Raw genomic sequence first — 18,567 nt, 5'->3', positions numbered from 1 at the left:
GCCTCTCAGCCTGTGGCCAGGTCATGGGGTTGTCCAGGCCGGTCCTCTAACCTCTCTGGGCTTGGGCCCTGCCTGGCACCAGGGACACAGCCCCTGCCCACTCTGACCCAGGCTCCTGGACTGCCTCCTCCACTGACATAAGGGCACTCCTCTCCTGAGTGAGGCCTGAAGAATGTGGAACTCCTCTGGGCCTGGCCAAGGTGAGGACAGGACTGGGGGTCCTTACCCCACCCTGACACTAGTACCTGCCCCAATCCTCTCTTTCATGGCTCACAAGGCACTTTCAGCTACAACCACTGGGAGGAGCCTACTGTTAGTGCACAGAGGGGAAAAGAGAAGCCCATAAAGGGAAAGGGGCATTGTGGATGTCACACAGCACAACTGTCACCCAGGGGTCCTTCCTAGACTCTGAGTTAAGACAGGGTCCTCAAAGCATGTCTACGGACCCTGGCATCTGAATCTGCTAGGGCTGGGGAGGCTGTACCCCAGGCTAAAGGAATCAAAGATGGGACAGAAATCTTCACGCATTTTTTATAAGCTTCCTGGGTTTTCTTCTACCCAGAGCAATTGTGACCTCTTAGCTAAGACCTCTTCTAGGAGGAGACATCTTAACTGCCTCAGGGGATAGTTTAGGATTTCAATTAAGAGTGAAATGAACCTCAGATGGACAGACAGCTGGACAAAGGAGCTGATGGACAAAGCCGAACTCTAGAAGAATGAAACAGAGAAAGGCCTGAAGGAGGGGAAGCCCGGTCCAGTAAACACTTGAAATGACCACGCCTTCCCCATCCCCTGTCCCCTGAGGACACAGAGGTCTCGAATCGATACCCTCTGAAAGCTGCTGATCCCAGGCTCCTTCCTCCCTGCAAACTCCTCCTAGCCCCCTGGGAGAGTGAACCACCGGGACAGTGGCAGGTTCAGAGCTTCTCTCCTTGGTTATGCTGCAGCATGAAACCCTTCCAGTGACTATTTATCAGCAGCTTAAGAAGCTGTCTGGGTCAGTGGCTAAGCAGCCACAGATTATGTGGGAGAGGATTCAAGGGCCACAGGGCAGGCAGATCCAGAGCCTCTATTAAATGGAACCTTCACAGCTGGCAGGGAGCACCACCACCACACCTTCCGTCATAAGGAAGCACTTATTATGCTCCTACTGTGTGCACCACCCTGAGCCTCAGCACAGTGCTTTGAGGGACACAGAACCCTCCATCACCCTCAACAAGCCCACAGAGCAGACAGAAGAGGTACCACACTACAGCACAGGAAAGAAAGCAGCCAGTGCCATCAGGATAGGGCTGCAAACTCAGATGCCTAGAGAGCCAGGAAGATCACGTACATGTGCAAAGTGGCTGGTGGGGCTGGGGCAAAGCGAGTGTGTGCACCTCATCTCCAGTAGTGACCACTGGAAAATGGAGGCTCAAAGTCATCTGATCTTCCCGTTTTTTGAAGTAAAGCCAGAAGTTGGGATTTTGATGTAAAGTCTCCCGTTGGCAACTGCTCAATTTTTGGCATGGGTCAAGTAAAATCTGCCTGTGGGGCAGATGTGGCCTGCCAGTTGGTGGCCTCTGTTTTCTTAAAAGGGACAGAGAACACACTGTGGAGTAGAGGCTGACTTCCCTGCAGCTGAGATACCAGGGAAGGCTTCCTGGGAGAAGAGGCATTGGTGCTGGGGTGCAAGGATGGAGAAGGCACTGCTGGGGAAGAAGTCATGAGGAGGGGGTGGGTGTACCTGCTGGGACCACAGGGACCATGGGTCAAGGGCCCCCAGCCCACTGCCTGCCTTTCCCCTTATAAGAAGAGTCCTTGTTTCCATTCCCAAAGCAGGCACAAAGGCATCAGCTCTGTCTGTCCCCAGGTGGCTGGAGGAGGGGCACCTGCCCAGCAAACCTCCAGACTAAATCAATTGGTGGTAAAATAGCACAGGTTCGATTTCATCCCTGGAGCTTAAAGAACAGGTCAGCTAATGCAACAGCTCCATCAGGGGAAGGGAGAGGAAGAGACAACGGGGACAAAATGAGGTTGAGAATGGAGTCCTGCCTGTCCAGGACCGGTTGGTTACATAACCCTGCTTCAGGACAAAGCCACGTTCCAGGCACCAGGGGGGCCTGGACTAGGGAGTCCCAGAATGCAGAGGGATTCCCCCTCCTCCCCTGTCCACCCTACTCTCCAACCTTGCCCTGCAGCTCCTGGGAAGCCCAGCACAGAGTGCAGAGCCAGAGATGGAGACTAAGACCCCAGGATAAGGCACTGAACAGGATCGCACAGTAAATTAGCAAAGATGGAACTAAAACTAACAGCAAACTTTTATCAAGCGACGACTTTGTACCACACACTGGGATAGGTTATTTATGTCCATTTTCTTATTGAAGTCTATCACATCATAACTATTCTTATTATTCCCATTTTACAGATGGAGGAACTGAAGCACAGACATAGAAACTCACCCGAGCTTGTGCCACTCGCAAGTGAAGGTGCTGGCTTAGAACCCAGCAGTGGCCTCCACGATCACACTCTGAACCACGGAACTGCACTGCCACCAGGCTACTTGCTACAAGAACCACACAGGCTCTTCAGCAGCCTTCTCTCAAGCCTGCGGTGCAGGCATGTGGCCTCCTGCCCCCCTGTCAGCACCTTAGGGGAGGTCAAGTCCTCTAACAACCTGATGAAACTTACAGGCTCTCTCTTCAGGAAAAGAATGCACATATATGCCTCTAAATATTGCACGTGATTTTGGGGGCTCACAGATCCCTGCATTGGTAAGAATGAATGGGTCAAGATCCCAGCAGGATACACAGGATCAAGAGATAGGAGGTGGCAGAGGAAAGGGATTCCCTCAAGCCCTCTGGAAGCCCTCATGTCTGTAAACTTAGAGCCCAAACGCACAGCCACTTAAGTCCACAGGTGTGGGCACAAATCAGGGCTCAGGGCCTACTCATCCCTTCAGGACTGGGAGAACTGAATGAATCATGACACACAATAGTCCTTGCCTGTGCACCCACTGGGTGTGACTCCCAGCTCCCAGCTGCTGGGCAGGCAGCACACAGCTGGGACCCAGCATCTGGAGGGGATGGCATCACCATTCAAACCATCCCAGCCTCCTCTCCACCATGCAAGTCACCATCTAGTGGGCCCACCTCACTGCAGACCAGACCTGGCTTGCCTAGAACCAGGCAGCTCTGAGTGTTTCAAAGGGGGACCCCTCCACAGCCCCTGCCCAGCCTCTGTGCCGAGGGTCCTGGGAGAAGCCAAGGCAACAACCTCTTGCAAGCAACCAGAAGACCCAAGCTCTAGTCCTAAGTCTTCTGAGGCCTCACTGTTTGACCTCAAGCAGGCCCCTCCCTCCTCTGAGAGCCTCAGTTCCAACTGTAAAATGGGGAGACAACCCTGTCAAGTCCTTCCCAGCTCCAAAGCCCTGAGTCTAGACACAACAGCGCCTGGCAAACTTCACAGGACCCTGGGATCATGCTTCGGGAAGTTACATAAACATCCTCCAGAAACACAAAAGTCAAACTTAAAGACTCTACTTTTTTTTTTTTTTAAGGATATCAAGAAACCCTTTTTATAGTCCCACTTCCCCCTTCCTACTTCCATTGTTCCAAATATCCTCTGAGGACCAAGAAAATGCATTTGGTTTCCGTCTGGGTTTTTGGGCTTCTTGGCACTCTTCCTCTTGGAAGCTGCCCCACCTCTCCTTGGCAGCATTCTCCCCAGCACACACCCATCTCTGCCCCCCAAGCATTGCTCTGGGCCACCCTGAGGGCTCCAGCTCCCCAGCCTGCCAAAGATGGGGGATGGGGTGCAGGGACAGTTTTCAGGAAGCAAACCCTTCCCTGGTCAGAACAGAGATAGCTCTGGGTTCTGGTCCCAATCGTGACACCATGTGTGGGCCTGTGTGGGCGAGTCCTAGCTCCTCCCTGGGCATTGGTTTCCCACTGAAAAATGAAGGGGAACATTGTGTTGGGAAAGCCCTTGGGCTCCTGGGCAGTGCTTTGGGGACATTGAGGCAGAAAAGAACAGCAGGGTAGGCAGGGGCTCTGATCTTGACCCCACATTTCTCCTGCTAGAACCAGAGGAGACCCACTTTTCTCTCTCTGATTTTACCTCTGCCCCCACTATGGGGCCTGGAACTCAGCAGTCTCTCTCTGTACCTCAGATGGCCCATCCACAAGACAGGAAGAGTGACAGAGTCTGCAGTGGAGGCCCCAACTTGGAGGCTAGAGCCCTAACCAACCCAACCCTATCACCACCCCAAGCCTGCTCCACTCATTTGATAGAATGTATATTCTTGTATCTTTAGAAAATCAATTTAAGATGTGCCTGCTACACAAACACTCCAGGGCAACCCCCACTGCCCTTTTCCCAATGAGATCACGCTTCTAAGCACCGCTAAGGAATTCTACAGAATTCCTAGATCCACCACCTCATGGTTATCTGGTCTCAGTATTTTCATCTACAAATGGGGATAATAAGAGTGCCTGCTTTACAGGATTATTCTGGGGATTACTACAGATACGATTCCATGGAAGTGTCCAACAAGCACTGATAAGCTCCCAGTAAATGTGAGTGGCAATTACACGATCATCATCATTAAAATTATTAAGATGCTTAAAACCACTGGACCAGTGACAGCTAAGATCCCTTAGCACTCTTGGATCACATCTGGCCACTGGAACCACGCATCTATGCTCACGCCCCCATCCCCACCCCGCCCCCAGCACACACCCATCTCTGAAGCAGGACCCACACTCTGTCCAACCCCAGCTCTGGCCTCAGCCCCAGAACATGGCCAGCTTGTTCCTGGCACCCAGCCTTGCCACCCACAAACTGTCCCCCACCTTCAATCCCCCAATCCTGCCTTCCTCGGTGGCCCCAGCACTGTCTCCTGTAACCCTGTTGGGGCTCTGTTGAACTCCATCACTGCATCGCAAGATTTTTACTGGACTTAGAAAGCTTTTACACGACGGTGGCTCCTTGAAGACAGGGTAGCAAGAAACTGGGCTTTCCTCTGGGTCCCCCACATTTGCTGGGTGTCTGAATATGCTGACAGCCCAAGGAGAGAAGCATCTTTTTTTTTATTACCTAAGCAGTGTTTCCCAAACTTTAGCATGCATCAGAATTGCCTAGAGGGCTTCTTAAGACAGACTGCTGGTCCCTTTCTCCCCAGCTCTCACGGTGCCCCCCCCGCCCCCCAGTTTTTGATTCAGTAGGTCTGGGGTGGGGCTAGGTAATTTGCATTTCTAACAAGGTTCCAGGTAATGCTGATGCAACTGGTCCAGAGACCAACTTCGAGAACCACTAACTTAACCTGCAGGTGAATCAGGGAGAGCTTCCATAAAGAGGTGATGCTGACACTCCTGTAAAAGCAGGAGCTGCCCAGATGCAAGGCGAGGAGGAAGGAAATCTGGGCACAGGGTGCAGCATGAATGAGGCACTGCAATGACGACATTCATTTCTTCTCACCTGGCCTCTGCCTGGGCAGGCAGGGTAAACCAGAGGTGGCTGCAGCTGCACAATGACTATAGTAAACCTTCACCAACCGCCACCCTGGACCTGCCCCAACAGGCCAATCCTTGGCCATCCTGGTGGTGATGAGAATCTACACCCAGCCTCCTAGAGCCAGACCGCAGATCTGAAGGAGGCCAGAGTCCCCACCACATCCCAACTACGTGAGTGCCAGGATTCTCGCTCCACACCTCTAGGCACAACCCTCCATCCTGGCTAGTTTTGTTTGTTTTCTCATTTCTGGTGCTTCATCTGGCCAGAGAAGCCCCTCAGAAACCAGCAGACGCTGACAGTAATCTGGCTGAGCTGCACCCCCTGCTAAACCTTAGTTACCACATCTACTAAAGGGGGATGACATGGTGCCTATCTCCTACTGCTGTCGGGAGGGAGGCTAAAATGAGCTCCTTAGTCAATAACATCATTGTCAACTATCACAATCACCATAACTAGCATGGACTGAGCTTGTAGTTAAGCACCTTCTGGCATTATCTCTTTAAATGCTGTGAGAGGGGGACAATTATGGTGCCCTTTGTACAGATGACAGCTTGCCCCAGGTCCCCCAAGTAGGAAGTGGCCCAGCAGGGATTTGAACCCAGACGGTCTGGCTCCCGAGCCTAGTTCCCATCTCTGCTGTCTGTGTCCTAGCCACCTGCTCCAAGGCCTGGCTCAGGTCACCTCTCTCTACCACCATCCTTTCCCCCTTCCCAGGGCACAGGGAGGCTGGGCAGGAGGCGTCTGGAGGCTCCAGCCCTTATCACACACAGTCTGGGCCTTGGGTCCTTGGTCTTAAGGGCAGCCCCAGGACCTGCTAGCCAGGCCATCTTGCTTGGCACATGTCTGAGATGCCATTCAACATGGCCTCCAGTCTGGGCTTACAGAACGTGAGCACCTTAACCTGAATGAAAGGGCAGAAGAGGAAAAACAGGTGTGACAAAGAGAGGAAATCCTGCCAGGCTTCCTGGATGAGGCCAGCAGCTCCCACACCCCATGCAAATTACCCCATTTCTCTGGGCCTCAATTTCGTCACCTGAACAAGCCTTCTCTGGCCATGAGACAGAAAGTTCAGGCACCCAAACTCCCAGGAGTCCTCCCTCCATCTCAAAGGGGTGGATCACTTCCTAGATGTACATGAACAATAACAACAACCATTGTTATCTTTAAAGAGTTCCTACTCTTACTGTGATCTGCTTGACCTCCCTAGCAAAACAGGATTCTTACTCTCCTCCTGCTGCCATTGAGGAAACTGATGCCCAGGGAGATTTAGGTAACTTGCTCTGGATCCCACAGCCAATGGTGGCAGTGATGGGATTTGAACCAAGGACTTTCGATTCCACTCTGCAATGCTGCCCACCTCCGCTGGTGCAGAAATAGGCCACATGCAGCCCCTGCTTCCAGGGCACGGAGTCTAGGGAAGATGAGACATGCTCTTAAGGAACAAAAATTTAAAGCCAGATGTATGAAGGGTCCATGAGAGGGCCAGACAACAGGCTCTGCACATATAAAGCAGGGTGTGGGTAATGCCAGCTCTTCGGAATTAGGAATGACTGCAAAAAAAAAAGGCAGAATGATTGCACGTAGAGGTGACACTGGAGCTGGGAATTGGTGGGGCAGGATTTGGGGGTGGGTGAGCGGGAGTGACTGGGGTGCAGCATCCTTGCCATGAGCAGAGATGTGGAGGAAAGAAGGGATGGGGCACACTCAGGAAGGGAGAAGAAGTAGGCTCTGCTTGAGGGCTAAGGGGGAATGGGAGATGGGCACTGCGGTCACATAGCCGGCCACCTCCCTACCTTGCCTTCCAGTAAACAGGTGTTCATTCATGATACACATTTTAAAATTTGATAACTCCAATCTGTATCAAAATAAGACAGGCAGTAATAAAAACGGCCAGAAGGCAACTTTACACAAACTCTCCTCCATCTAGAAAAGAGCTTCATCCCCAGTATGACTCCTTTGGTGACAGACTGGTTCTAGCCTTGAGGCCACACAGTCCATGACATCTATGCCCAACCCTTCCACCAAGCTCCAAACCTCCCAAGACCAGAAGATCCTTCTTTAACCTCTAGTTCAGGGAAGGAAGGGGATAACCCTGCCCCCCACCCTTCCCACACCTCCCTTTCAAATCCATCAGCCCTTTTCTCCAACACCTACTGATTCAGCCGGATTCATGATTCAGCCTTATTTCCTCATATTTGAGGAAAGAGAAATTGAACCCATTTCACAGATTGCGAAATGGAAGAAAAAGGTTCCAGTCCTCTGTGAAACCAGTCTCTGGCTCTGGTGGCTGATCCACACATCCTGAGAGGCCCCTAGAAGGTCAACTGGGATGAGTATATCCCACGGGGCAAGGACTCTCCCAGGCGGAGCACTGCAGGCCCAGCATCTATGGGGAACATCCTGAGATGTACAAGAAGGGGCAGTTCTGAAAAGCTGTGAGAAAAACAGGGTGGAAGTGGGCCAAGTGCCACCCCCAATGCTGAGATTCTAGGGTAAAATGAGAACTGAAAGAGGTCACCCAGGTCTGACCCTCCTGGTACATGCCTCCTGCACCCTCTCCAACTTTCTAGACTCTTTGCAAGCCTTTAGCGATGGGGACCTCACCTCCTCACCAAGGAACTTATTCCTGTTAGCTTCCCTGCCACTCTTGGTGCTGTCTGTGCCCCCCAGAGGCCACACAGGACAAGGCTATGCCCTCTGCCTGTAGAGAGGCCTGTGGGGACTTGAAAGCAGTGACGCTACCACTTAATGTTCCTTCCCCAAACCTTAGACCACCTGTGATGACCCCAGTCTCCAAGGCAGCTACAAGGTCCTGCAGCCTCCCCTCTGTCCCTCTCAGTTCCATAGTCTGAGTCAGACTCTGGCCAGCTCTCTGCTGGACCATCATCTCTGAGCTGGTTTCAACCACCCAGCCTTGCCACCATTTTTGGCCAAATGACCTGAGAGGAGCAGCACAATAGGGCAGAAACAGTTCAGGCCTGTGTTCAAATAAAGCTCTGTAAGTGACCCGATCCCTCTGAGCCTCCATTTCCCCATCTGAAAACGGGGCAGGGGTGGGAGTTACCGCCAGCAGCAGCTACTTTGCAGGGGTATTGTGAGATTTCAATGGAGCGTCTGTAAGAAGCCTGGCACAAGGCACAGTAACAGGCATCGACTCAACGAGCTGCTTACAACCCTCTGTCCTCTCCACTAGCTCCAGGATAAAATCCAAACTCCCGGGCAGATACTGCAAGCTGCCCACACCGATCTTATCTCCCACTGCCCCCATTCCCAGTCTGCAGCCTTACCAACACTTCCTCGCCCGGGAAGCCCTGCAGACATTAACAGCCAAGGAGCTTTCCCCTCCACTGACCTTCCAAAGCCCATCACTGATCACAGTCGCCATCACTTCATCTTTGTCTTCCCTCCCCATCAGATCAGCAGCCTCTCCAGTCGGAAACCAGCAGCACCTTTTGCCCATTTCGTGTCTCCATCACCCCATCCACAGATATTTTCCATACATATTCAACAAATTACCCTAATGTTCCATTTTGAGTAAAGAATGTCCAAATCTTCCAAACAGTACAGATACCCCAAAGCAAATTCCAACCCAGCAGAAGTCTGCCTGGTTTCCAGGGGCTTTCAGGCCTAGTTTTGGTCCCAAAGTATGGAAGACGGGTGAAACAGGTCCATAACCCAGGGGAGAGAGAGACAGGAGCTCAATTCTAAGTTTCTCAGATGCAGAGTTTCTCAGCTGGTCCCTAGGCCAACCCCAGCCAATGACTTGATACTTCTGATCACATCCTCAACTTGTAATTGCAAAACTGTTCCTTGCATACCGCCTTGCTGACAGGAGGCTAGCTTTCCATCTTTTCTTGCTTGCTGGCTCCCTCTCTTCACCTGTTGATTCTCCAAGACACCTCTCCCCCTGCTCTGATCATGATGACAAGGAGAGTCTGACAACATGCCAACGGTCATCCCCATCATTTAGGACTCCTTTCAGCCCCTCCACTCATTTCCCTGAGTTTCTGAATCCCCTCAATGTCCAATTAGTACTGGTATTTCCGCTGGTATTCCTGCAAGCTGAAAGTGAACTGTCTGCCCAGGGGGGCCCCTATTCCCAGGGCCCAGGAAAAGCCTTCGGACCCTGCAAGTCCAAGACACAGGGCTGGAACAGTCCTCGGAGCAGTTAGAACAGCAATGCATAAACTTTCCTCCTCCAGGAACTTCTTTCATTATGGACCCCACTCTATTGTTTTAAGATGTCTTTCATAAACTAACAATTTGCTTTCCATTTTTTAAGAAATTACTCAAAGCCCCCAATGAAAGCCCAGTCAGCAGTCATGAGATGGTATCCCTGGCACAGAGGACAAAAACCAGTGGACGTCTGGGCCACCCCACTAATTCACTCACAGGGTATTTAATGAGGACCCCCAGTGTGCCCTAGGCTCAGGAACTCATACACACATGCACTTAGGATTCTGCAGTCCTCACGCTGGCTCCAAGTCCACTCCCCATGACTGTCCTCAAGGACCTTTGGGGCTGGAGCACCTAGAGCATCCCATAAGCTTAGCACTGAGGACTCTGCTGATAAGTTACACGGAGGAAACAGAGATATCAGTCCCTTGGTCTTAGATCTCTTATCACTCCACCTCTGCCCCCTGCTGATCTGAAAGCGACCTGGTCTAATGGAGATGAAAGGCACTGCACTCCCCTGGGTGCTGGGGAGAGGTCAGTTGACAAAGCCACCAGCTGTCCCCAGCCAAAGCCAGGGAAACGGGCTCCTCCCTGCACACCCGAACTGGGAGAGTGTTCCCGCCAGGGACCCAGCCAGCAACAGAAACTGGACCACGGAGCTCCAGGCCTGGGCTCCAGCTGACTTCCCCTCCTGCTCCAGCTGCCCACAACAACAAGAGCCAGGGCAAAAGACCTCACCAGTACGAGCCAGAAGGAGCATCGCTTGGGGGTAAGAATAGTGGGGAGAGGGGGCAGATGTCTTCATAATTTCAACTGAAAATGAAACTGTGAGTTCCGTCACAGCTGGGCCTTATAGAGCCCTGTTAGCTGAGACTCAGGCTAGGGGAGGGGAGTCAAATCCAAGCTCCACCACTTCCCACCTATGCGACCTTTGCCATTCTGTACCTCAGTTTCCCCCTCTGTAAAACGGGGTTAATAGTAATGGCAAAGAATTAAATGAGATCCTATATGTAAACCAATTAGCCCAGTGCCTGGCCCATAGTAAACATGCAACAATAGATACCTGTTGAATAGAAACGCGCGGCCGTTTGCTGAGGTCCCACAGGTTCTCATTTCATCGTTATTCTGGCGGATACTATATCTTGCCCATTTCACAGGCGAGGAAACTGAGGCCAGGAGAAGGTAAGGAACCAGCCCACGATCACACTGACAGGCCCCCAGATCAGCCTGAGCCTCAGACCAGGGGCCAGTGCTGTCCCAGGCCGCTCCGCATGCTTTTGGGGGTTGGGGGGATACCAGCCCTGGGCGTTACTGGGATGGGGTTCTGCACGCCCCGGCCCTGGCACGGCTCCTGGCTGACCCAGGCGCTCAAAGGTGCGGGAAAGCCAGGGGGCGAGTCCCCGGATTCCCCGCCGGTCCCGAGCCCACGTGTCCCCCGGCGCCCCCTCCTCACCTGGCCCCGGGCGCCGACGGGCGGCGTCCAGGCGGCGGCCCCGCGCTCCCGAGCGCCTGAGGGCAGAGGGGAGCCACCGCTCCGGCCGCTGGCGGCCCGGGGAAAACCGGTCGGGCCGCCTTCGCCTTCCCGAAGCGGGGACCCGGCCCCTAACCCCCTCCCCCGCCAGACAAAAGTTTCCCCTGTTTGGGAGCAGGGAAGGGGGATGGGGCATTCCTCGTGAGTGACATGATCCGTGACCTACAGCTGCCGCGCTGCCCTCGCGCCCCCCGCCCGGCCCCGGCCCCGGCCCGCGGGCGCCCCCCGCCCTTCGTGCTCCCGCCCCAGCGCGGGGCCCGCAGACCCCGGCGCCCGCCCGGCGCCCGCCCGCACCCAACTTGCACCGGCGGCCGCCGGGGCGCCGCGCGGCCTGCACGCCGGGCTCGGGCCCCGCCGGCCGGGAGCGGGGGACTGGCCGGTTCCGGCCTCTCGGCCTCCTACCTGCCGCAGCTTGGGGCGCTACCCGGGGAAGGGGGCGCTCGGGGCGGGCCGCCGGACGCCCGGGTGCCCCAGCATGGCGTGCGCCGCGGGAGCTGGCCCGAGCCGCGGTTAACCCCTCGGCGGCCGCCTCCCGCCGCCCCCACCCCCATCCGCGCCGCCGCCCCGCCTCCCGCCCGCTCTCCTCCCCACCCCCTCCCGGGGCCCAGCCCCCCGCGCGGCGCCGGGGCCGCCGGCAGCCTCCCCTCCTCCCACGGCCGAGGCGGGGGTCTCCCTGAAGACTGAAAGTTGGGGCGCGCTCCCTCGCCGCCACGGCCCGCGGGGCGCAGAACGGGCGAGCCCGCGCGCCGAGGGCCCCCCGCCCGTGTCCCCTCACCCCCGGCCCCGGCCCTACCTCCCCGAGTGGCGGCCGTGGGAGCGGGGCTCGGCCCCGCGATGGAGCCGGTGCCGGCCGGAGACGGCTCGGGGGCCGGGGGCGGCGGGCGCGCGGCGGGCGCGGGGCGGGGGCCGGGCGGGACCCCGCTCCGCTCTCGGGCTGGGCTCTCGGTTTCCACCGGGCTCTCCCCCGGCGCTCCCGGCCGAGTCGGTGCCGCTCGGCGGCCACGTGACGCCGCTGCCTCTGACCCCGGCTCCGAGCGGGTAGGGGGCGGGGGCGGGGGCCGGGTGCCGGCTGCGGCGCCCGCGCGTCCCGGGGGTGGTGACCCCGAGGAAACAAAGCCCTGGGGAAGCCGACAAGTTAGGCGGGGGTCAAAGAGGGAACCGCGCTTGGGGGTCGGAGATGCTTCAGAGAGAAGCAGGGAGACAAAGACCCGCGCCCGCCGCGCCGCCGGGGCCCCCGGGAGAGCCCGAGGGGGGCTCCCGGCTCTGCAGCCCCTGGGCTTGTGGCACCCCCCCTGGGCCTGTGGCACTCCCCCCCCGGGCCTGTGGCACCCCCCCGGGCCTGTGGCATCCCCCCTGGGCCCGGCCTGACCGCTCCCCGACATCCAGGTCTCCGCTGGAGTGACCCCCCCTGGGCAGGCCTCCTGGGCCCCCTCCCCACCTTTGCCCTGACTCTAGAAAACCCCTTTCATGCCCTTTATCCTGACGATCTGGTTCACTGCTGGTTTCCCTGTTTACTAAAATGTCACCTCCCCGAACAAGTTGTTCCCAGGTGAATCCCCAGAGCCTGGCACGTAACAGGCAGCTGAAGAGGTGGATGACCTTTTGCAAATCTCTGCTCCCGCCGAGCCTCAGTTTCCCACCCCCCGTGTTATTGCCACCAGATCAACAGCCCTGCAAGGGCAAAGGGGCAGTGCCCGTCCTCAGACTGATGGGGCGACCAGGCCCCGAGAGGAGGGGGTTTCTGGGAGTCACAGGCAGCTGAGAGGCTCAGCCTGCGCTCGGGTCTGACTGCTCCAGGCCTGAGCTTCCTGCCACCCGTGAGCCAGCTTGTAAATGGGGGTGGGGGTGGGGGTGGGGCTTTGATTGGTGAGCCTTAAGGAGCCTGCTAATGGGCAGATCATCAGGCCCCTCCCCAGAGCTCCTGATTCCAGGTGGGTCTGGGTTGAGGCTGGGCAAATTTGGACAGCGCATTGGTCATTTCCTAAGGACCTTCAGAGGCTCAAGATTATCTAACTGTTGGAGCCAAGCTCACAAACATATGTGCCACCTAACTGAGCAAAGGGAAGTTGGAGAAGCCAAGTTTGACCAGGAGAGCAGGATAGACTCATCCTGGTTCCCCCAAAGGGGAACCTCCTGTGGTGAGGGGAAAGGGTGTTCAGCCAGCCCACTTATGTGGGGGGGGGGGGGAGATGCTGGGGGATGGGTCCAGGCTTCTGACTCCCAGACTTGTCCATGGGACAGCTTTGGATGGAGTATAATCAGATAAGACCAAGCCTAATGGTGGCAGCCACAAGCCTAAACTGCAGGCCGTGTTCAAATTTTGTGACTTCCTAGCACATACTCGCACCACCCCACCAGGATGACCAGGGAAATCAGCAGCCAGCAGCAAGCTCTCCTTTATGATCTGTGTTCCTATTGTCCGTAACCTCAGGTCCTTGAAGATGGTCTGGATCTTCAGCAGGCTAAGCAAGCCCCTAGAATCTTGCTCATACATATCTCTGCTTTGGAAAACCATTTCCATCCACATGAGGCCCTCTGAGCACCTTCTCTGTGCCAGGGATGGGTGGGATGGGGCAGGGACATGGATGTTCTCAGCAAGGGGGACAGCCTGTGCAAAGGCCGCATGGAAAGCACTCAGGAAAAGCTGAGTGTTTCATGGACGGGGCAGGGGGAGAAGAGGGGGAGACGTAGGAAGGAATGAGCAGGAAAACTGGAGAGTTAGGAGCAGATTATGAGTGACCGTGTGTGAGGGGCTCCACAGATTGGACATTATCTGAGGGCCTGTGGAATGAGAAGATTGGTAGGTGAGAGAGGTGATAAGAGCCACACTGGGGAAGGGTGGAGGGGAAGGGAGGTCACCTTAGGTAGGTAAGACCCTGCATCTTGCAAGTGGAGCTAGAGACCCTATTGCTTTTGGGGAGCATTTGTGAGCTGGGGTGACTACCCGTCACTAATGACACTTCCTATTCCTTTCAAGTCTTCAGATTTGCTGTTCACCAAGCTAGACCCAAGGCTCTCCAGCTCACTGTCACCCAGAAAACCTGTCAGGAGGCGAGGCCAAGGCCGCACCCAGGGAAACGGCCTCCATGGGTCTAGGTGAAACTGAGGACTTGCATTTCTAACCACACCCTGGGAGGTTCTGCCGTAGACTGTCCTGCTCCTCCTTCCCCTCAGGATCCAGCCACACCTCCCAGAGCTTTGGGGACCTTCTCTGTGCTGACAGCTCCCCCTGCCCAGCCACCCGCCTCAGCCCTAAATGGCCTCCCCACTGCCCACTGGACACTCCCCTCGGCTGTCCCAAAGCACCTTTATCCAACTCCATAAGGGAAATGCTGGTCTTCCACCCAAACCTGCTTCTCCCTCTCCCCCTTTGTGCCCAGGTCACACATTCCATCCAAAAACCTGACACCAGCCCCTTCTCCCCACATCCTATCCAAGAGCCAGTCCCATTGATTCTGCCCCCAGTTTTTCCTCTAACCCAACCTCAATTTTTCCTCACTGCCACCCCAGTCCAAGCCACCGTCTTGTCTGCCTTGTAGTAACGTCTTGACCTCTTAAGCATTCTCCCTACCTCCTGCTTTGCCCATTCTTTTTTAAAAAATATGTTTTTATTTTTTAGGGAGAGAGAGAAACATTGATGCGAGACAGCAACATCGATTGGTTGCCTCCCTTATACACCCTGACACGGGATTGAACCTCCAACCTGGGTATGTGCCTTGACCAGGAATGGAACCAGCTACCTTTTGGTGAGTGGGACAACACTCAACCAACTGAGCCACACTGGCCAGGACCCGCTTTGCCCGTTCTAACATAATCTCCTTGTGCCCATTTCTTACTTAAAACCACCAACAGCCTCCCATTGCTCTAAGGTAAATTCTCTGCCTCGTTGTCCAGTCTCATCTTTTGTCCTAAATGGTCTACCTACCCCTCACCTTTATCTAATTCCTTGTGAGAGTGTGGACTCAAGCCAGACTGCCTGCGTTTGAATGCAGGGCTTTACCACTTACAAGCTGTGTGACCTCGGGCCAGTTTTTCAACCTTTCTGTGCTCAGTTTCCTCATCTCTAAAGCAGGGATAAAATAGTATGTACTTCATGGGGCTGTTGTGAAATTCAAATGAGCTAAATATGTACCCCAGCCGGGCGTGGCTCAGCGGTTGAGCATCGACCTAGGATCCAGGCGATCCGGGTTCAATTCCCGGTCGGGGCACATGCCCGGGTTGCGGGCTCAATCCCCAATGACACTCTCATCATTGATGTTTCTGTCTGTCTGTCTCTCTCCTTTCCTCTCTCTCAAATCAATAAAGATATATTAAAAATATATATATATATGTAAAACCCTCAGCGTGGCTCTGGCTGGGTAGCTCAGCTATTTAGAACATTGTCCCAATATACCAAGGTTGGGGGTTCAGTCCCCCATCAGGGCACGTACAAGAATCATCATCATCCAATAAATGCATAAATAAGTGGAACAACAAATTGATGTTTCTCTTTCCCTTCTCTCTCTAAAATCAATCGATAAATTTAAAAAAATTTAAAAAGTTATAGAACCCTCGGCGTGGTGTCTGTCACGTGATAAGCACTGCCTGGGTTTGAATGCTGGCTCTGCCACTTTCCAGCTGAATGATTAATTGTGATCCTTTGGGTATTAAGTTAAATTTCACTTCCTCCTGGTGCTTTCCTTACACCCCTAATCCAGACCATGCCTCCTGGTCTACACGTCATATCTGCCTCTTCCCCACCCTTGCAGTTACTTGTCGGCTGCCTGTCTCTCTAGTCTAGAGTGTAAGCTCTGTGTGGGAAGGACCGTGTTTATCATAGTGCCAGGCACAGGGTAGGCAACCCACTCACATTGACCGACGGAACAGATGAAATCAAAGTCAAGAGATCCGTCATAAAACAGAGGACACCGTCTCCCTACAAAATACCCATCAATGGGACTTCATTCATTTATTCATTTGAGATTGATTAGTACCTCTCCTATGGTCTTCTTCACAACATCCTGGGGGTGAGGGGAGTAGAGGGACAGAGATGAACATGACAGTTGTGGCTCCTGTCCTCAGGAAGGTATATAGTCTACTGCAGAGAGAGCCATGTAAATGCTCAGAAGATACAATGCAATGTAACTGTGTTGTTATAATGGCCTGTAACAATTGTGTTTCCCAGGAAGTCTTTGGAACAATGAAAGGGAAAAATAACTAAAAACAGAGCTGTCTACACATCCCCAGTTCCCAGCAGGGATGTCTCAAGAAGGGTAGGTCTCATCCAAAGAGCATTTAGAACCCCCCCATACTCTTTCTCTGCCTGGAGACCTCCTATTCAGCCTTCAGGGCCCCACTTAAGCAGCACTTCCTCTGGGAAGTCTCCCTGCTCCTGCCAGGACTCTTATGGGCCCCAATCATGGCCCAAATGATTTTTTGGACTGTAGTGGGATTTGTCACGGACAATCCCAATTTCACCCATTACTTTAAAAAAGTAAAGGTGGTTGAATGAATGTGTAACTACATGTTAGTTCATGTTGGACTTCAGTGGAAGTAGAAATAGCCTCTGTCAGACCATGTGACCTGATTTGTGGTTTGGAGAACATGGTCACCGTAATTACAGCATTGACCACATGGTGTAACAGTTTCCTTTTTCTCTCTCTCCCTCTCTCTATCTCTAGCGTGAGTTCGAACACACACACACACACACACACACACACACACACACACAGAGCAAACCCTTCAAGGACCAGGACTATTCAATTCCTGGCAGACCTTAATATCTGTCAAAGGAGAAAAATCTGTAAAATGGGAAGGCTATTCATGTTTCCTATAAACAATGAATATAAAATGTTCTGGAAACCAGCCAAGAATGTCTGAGGTGGGGGATAGGAGCAATTAACAACCATCGATTACTGCCCTGGCCAGGTGGCTCGGTTGTCGCATCATCCTGTATACCAAAAGGTTGCGGGTTCGATTCCTGGTCAGGGCACATACCTAGGTTTTGGGTTCCATCCCCAGCTGTGGTGCATACAGGAGGCAACCAATCGATGTTTCTCTCACACATTGATGTCTCTCCCTCTCTCCCCACTTTCTCCCCCTTGTTCTCTCTCTAAAAATCAATAAAAACATACCCTCAGGTGAGGATTAAAAGAACAAATAAACAAAACAATTGACTACTTACTCTGGTGCATGCCACACGCTTTCCCTTTCTCACTCAGCAACCCAGAAAGCATGAAGCCCAGAGAGGTGAGGCAGCTTCCCCCAGGTCAGCCAGACAGGAGTGGTAGACATGGCCTCAAATCCAGATCCACCCAACTAAAAGAGTTCTTGTCACTGTTTATTTGTCTCTACCTCCCAGTGCTCAGGTGTGTGCAACCTACCTGGGCCTGGGCCCCTCCCCTTGTTTCCACCGGGTCCCTTCCCACCCTCCCCCCTGCACACCCACTGACAACAATGCCGATGCTGTTGGAAGAGCACCTGCAGCTGGTTTCCAAAGCCGTCCCATCTCTGGGGCCAGGTTTCCTGTTTCGGGCAGAATCTAAGGATGTGTGTCACACCTTCCCCAAAACATCCCTTACTCCCGAGAGCTGCCACTGGGCCAAAGACTCCGCCGCTTGTAGCAAAATCCCTCTTGTGTGCAGCACTTCTCTTGTTTTTATAAAACATTTTCCCATTCAATAAACCAATTCCTAGGGACCCCACAGCAGTCCTGAGAGGTAGATACAATGGGCAATTTCACCCCATTTTAAAGATGAGAAAACGGAGGTCAGGCCAACCTGTGCAACATCCCCTCAGCTTGCAAAAGAGCCGAGCTGCGCTAAACATGTTTTCGGACCATCTGCCCACATTTTCCAAGTCCCTGGAGAGTTCAACTTGACCAAGAGAACAGGGATGGGGGGTGAAAGATCTTTAGAATCCTCACACGGAGGAGATAATGGCTTTTGCAAACAAATGTAAATTGCTTAATTTCCCTTTTTACGGTGTTCATTGTGATGCACCAATTACAACCTGGCAAAGAAAAACACTTAGAAGCACGTGTGGTCTCTAAATGATGTGACAGCAATCAGCTCAAGGTCCTCCGAGGGCCGGGCAGGGCTGGGGCTAGTTCAGCCCGGGCGATCAGTGCAGCAGGTGCCCGGGGCCCGGAGCTGGACGCACTTTCCCAGACCTCCGAGCGGCTCCCCAGGGGCTCTGCCCGACCCTGCCCTCCCCCCGGCCACGCCTCCTCCACTCCCCCACCGTCTGACCTGCTCAGTTTTCATTCTCTTTCACTTGATCACCAGGAGCAAAATACTTTCAACAGAACTCAAATCAAAAGGCCCCATTAGCCTGGCCGGGCGTGGTTCTGCGGTTGAGCGTCAACATGGGATCCAAGAGATCAGGGT

General features: G+C 54.0%; 1 protein-coding gene across 4 annotated transcripts in view; it reads right to left on the bottom strand.

Annotated features, from left to right (window-relative positions):
- The window catches only part of NDST1 (N-deacetylase and N-sulfotransferase 1), a 54,317-nt gene extending 42,205 nt beyond the window's left edge, over positions 1–12,112 (bottom strand). Inside the window, exons 1-2 of one of the 4 annotated variants that reach the window (XM_081134231.1) lie at positions 11,603–11,734; positions 10,733–10,835 (exon numbers count right to left, since the gene is read on the bottom strand). The gene's annotated coding sequence lies outside the window, so the exon portion shown is untranslated. Of the gene's footprint in view, positions 1–10,732; positions 10,836–11,122; positions 11,344–11,602; positions 11,741–11,993 lie in introns of those variants that run through there. The other 3 variants (XM_081134234.1, XM_081134232.1, XM_081134236.1) reach the window with 3 other exon arrangements.
- Between the last annotated feature and the right edge of the window lie 6,455 nt (positions 12,113–18,567).

Source organism: Miniopterus schreibersii (genome assembly GCF_964146895.1).
Source record: "Miniopterus schreibersii genome assembly, chromosome: 4".
In the NCBI taxonomy this organism is placed as follows: domain Eukaryota; kingdom Metazoa; phylum Chordata; class Mammalia; order Chiroptera; family Miniopteridae; genus Miniopterus; species Miniopterus schreibersii.
The sequence above is the reverse complement of the archived record's forward strand: the minus strand, read 5'-3'. Positions and strand labels throughout refer to the sequence as shown.